This window comes from Mus caroli, unplaced genomic scaffold (assembly GCF_978045245.1).
Source record: "Mus caroli unplaced genomic scaffold, Mus_caroli_1 scaffold_4, whole genome shotgun sequence".
Classification (NCBI taxonomy): domain Eukaryota; kingdom Metazoa; phylum Chordata; class Mammalia; order Rodentia; family Muridae; genus Mus; species Mus caroli.
In genome coordinates, this window is record NW_028227259.1 from 125905801 (window position 1) to 125909783 (window position 3983).

Sequence of the window (3983 nt, forward strand, 5' to 3'; positions counted from 1 at the left end):
GAGTTATGTTTGAGTCTAATTACCCAGGACGGAAGCTGTTAGTATGTTCTTCAGAACAGAGATGAAGCAAGCCTTCACCACACTCCCTTGGCCAATGAACTCTTAACTAAAATGACCAGGTCAAATTTGCATCTATGGTGTTGCTTGGAAGCATGTGACTTTTTTTTTAATTTACTTTTTTTTTAATTAATTTATTTATAATATGTAAGTACACTGTAGCTGTCTTCAGACACCCCAGAAGAGGGCATCAGATCTCATTACCAATGGTTTTGAGCCACCATGTGGTTGTTGGGATTTGAACTCAGTACCTTTGGAAGAGCAGTCAGTGCTCTTAACCACTGAGCCATCTCTCCAGCCTCTTAATTTTCTTTTTGGGGAGCATGTGTCATAAGAGTGTCATATTATATGTAAGTACACTGTAGCTGTCTTCAGACACTCCAGAAGAGGGCACCAGATCTCGTTACGGATGGTTGTGAGCCACCATGTGGTTGCTGGGATTTGAACTCTGGACCTTCGGAAGAGCAGTCGGGTGCTCTTACCCACTGAGCCATCTCACCAGCCCGTTTGTTTTTTGAGACAGGGTTTTTCTGTGTAACTGCCCTGGCTGTCCCGAAACTCTTTTAGACCAGAGGAGAGATCTGCCTTCCTCTGCCTCGGTGTCGGGATTAAAGGCCTGCACTACCATGCCCAGTGAAGTGAAAATGTTTTTAAGTGATAAGGAGGAAGACCTTCTATTCAGAACCCCTCAGTCTCCCCAGTGTCAGAGTCCCATTTCCCTTCCCTTCTGTGCTGTGAACTTGATGTTTCCCCCTCAGCTATTGACAAGGGCAGTTCTCACTTGTGCATTAGGAGAGCTGACTCCTGGAGAGAGGTACTTAGGGTCTCTATGCTGACTGGTCACTGCCATCCATAATCATGTTAGGCCCTGTGTTTGTGTGTATGTGTGTGTGTCCATCCTTACAGAGGCCAGAGAAGGCTATTATGTGTCCTGCTCTGTCATTCTGCCACGTTTTGAGACAAGGTCTCACTAAGCCTGGTGCTAGACTGGCAGGCAGCAAGCCCCAGTGATCCTCCTGTCACACTGGGTTACTGTGGTCTGGGTCACATGGCTGTGTCCAGCTTTTTACATGGGTTCTGGGGATTCGAACTTGGGTCATCATTGCCTGTACAGCAAATACCCACTGAGCCATCTCCCCAGACACCACCAGCCCCTTTTTTTAATAAAGAGTTTCACTGTGGTAAAGGCTGGCCTTGAGCTCCTGCCTCAGTCTCCCAAGAGCCACAATTGAAGGTGTGAATTTCGTTGTCACTTTGGTTTAGTTTTTTTTTTGAGACAGGGTCTCTCTCCATAGCCCTGGCAGTCCTGGAACTCTCTAGAAGATGCACCCCAGATCTCTGCCCCCCACACTCATGCTGGGATTCCAGGCATGACCGAGAACGCCTGGCCTCGCCATCTTCATTTTGTAATGATACTTCAAGACCTTGAGTCTCTGAACATGGCTCGAATCGAGATTCTCTTCCCCCCCCCCCCCACAGGCCTCAGGCTTTACATTGCTGGGCCAATGCTAGCCTGGGCTACATCAGAGCACTATGAACCCAGAAGCCAAGGGAACATGACTTCTGCAGCAGCAGCTTAGAATTGTTTGTCCCTGCTGCACTGAAGGGGCAGACAATCTGCCGTTTCACACAAGATGCCTACAGTCTTTGGGACTAATGCTGAATGGCTTTGGGTCAAAAATTTCTCACTGGAATTATCTGGAGAAAAAAAAATGTGGCTTTGGTACTTGGCACAGAGCAACTCTGCAACCCATAGCGTTTGTTACTCCAGGCCAACTACCAAGCTCATTGCATGAACTAAAGCAGCTTTGTATTCTGTCCAAGAGCTGCTCTAGAGCCCCAACTTCGAGACTCTTTCAGATCTAGCCGATTCTGCATGGAAAAGAGCAAGTTCCCCTTCTGTGTCCTCCACACAAAGGCCACAGAAACCCAGGATCATCCCAACCTACGTGCTATGACTGCGGGACAGTTCTCATCACACCAACTAGTCTGTCAGCTGGGCGTGGTGGCGCACGCCTTTAATCCCAGCACTCGGGAGGCAGAGGCAGGTGGATTTCTGAGTTCGAGGTCAGCCTGGTCTACAGAGTGAGTTCCAGGACAGCCAGGGCTATACAGAGAAACCCTGTCTTGAAAAACCAAAAAAAGAAAAAAAAAAAAGAAAGAAAAAAACAAAAAACAAAAAAAAAAACAAAACTTGTCTGTCACTCCCAGCTAAGATGTCATATAAGAAAGCCATTCTGACCTCCCTCCACAGAGAGACCTAATGCCATGTTTTGCCCAGAAGTAGCATATTGCATACTGAGCCTCTTGTATATTACTGTCCTGATTTACAGAGAAGAGCCCGAAGGCTGGTGGGGTCGGGGGAGGTAGCATAAAGTGCTTGCTGTGCAGTCGATGGCTTGAATCTGATCCCTACCACCCATGTAAAAAGACAGGCTTAGCAGCGTTTAGTTGTGATCCCAGCACTAAAGGGTAGAGACAGGATCTCTAGCGATCAATCACTGCCCAATGTAATTAATAAGCCCCAGGTCCTAACAAGAGACCATATCTCAAGGTGGGAGGAGCTGCCCTGTACTTAGGGAATGGCACCTGAGGGTGACCTCCAGCCTCCACAAGCTGGTGCACACATGTACACATGTGTCCACATAAACACACACACACAAGTCAAGTGTGGTTACAAGCACAGGCTGCTCTTGCAGAGGACCTGGGTTTGGTTTCCAGCACCCAGATGGTAGCTAATAGCCATCCCAAACTCCAATTCCAGGATCCCCAAAGCTCCTTTCTGGCCTCTGAGCAGCGGGTACACATAAAATAAAAAATAAATCTTTAATCCCAGTACTCAGGAGGCAGAGGCAGGTGGATCTCTGAGTTCGAGGCCAGCCTGGTCCACAGAGTGAGTTCCAGGACATCCAGGGCTATACAGAGAAACCCTGTCTCAAAAAACCAAACAAAAAAAAGAAAGAAAGAAAGAAAGAAAGAAAGAAAGAAAGAAAGAAAGAAAGACCACCACTGCCTACAATCTTTAAACAATTTAAAAGGTCAAGTGTGCATTATTTCCAATGCCACCAGACAATAGGAGCACACAGAGTCCCGCAGCTGCAGGGATCTGTCACCAAAGCATCAGCACCTTGGTCTTTCAGACTATTCTGTTTAGCTCCATAGACTGAGACATCCTCACCACCCGATGAAACTGGCCAGTGTCACCTTATATTAATTAGGATCGCTTCGTACCATGAGGCTCCTTCCTGTATGGAGTGAGAAGGACCACAGGCTCCCTCCTGAGCCAGAGTAGATTGCAGGGAAAGGCCTAGAAGTGAAGAATCAGCAGAAGGGGCTGGAGAGATGGCTCAGTGGTTAAGAGCACTGACTGTTCTTCCAGCAGGTCCTGAGTTCAATTCCCAGCACCCACATGGTGGCTCACAACCATCTGTAATGGGATCAGATACTGTTAGGAGACAGTGGTGTTAGGAGTTCCTCTTGGAAATGCTCCGACAAGGAACAAATTTTTGATCTCCTTTGGGCAGAGGTTCTGCCTACTCTGGCTAGAGCCACCAGAAGTACCTTAAAGTCATCTGTAGGGAGACATCTGTGGGGAGACACACAAGCTCAGCCCCTTCAACTTCTGATTCCTTTCCAGTCAGACAGAAGCATGTAGCCCCAGTCTCCCCAGTCTCTTGCAACACTAGAGTCACCACGTCACACTCCCTGACATGTTCTTTGTGGGGTTGGGGGGTAGGGGTTGGGGGTGGGTGGAGCGGACCTAAAAATCCTCTCTTAAGTGCAGGCAGGCCCCAGGAAAAGTGGCTTCTTGCATTAGTTCCCAAGCTGCTAAGAATCCACACTAACTGGCTTGGATCCCAGGTGGGGCCAAGTGCAGGACACAGGGCTCTACAGGAAGGCCCAAAGGCCTCTATCCAACCCCCTCC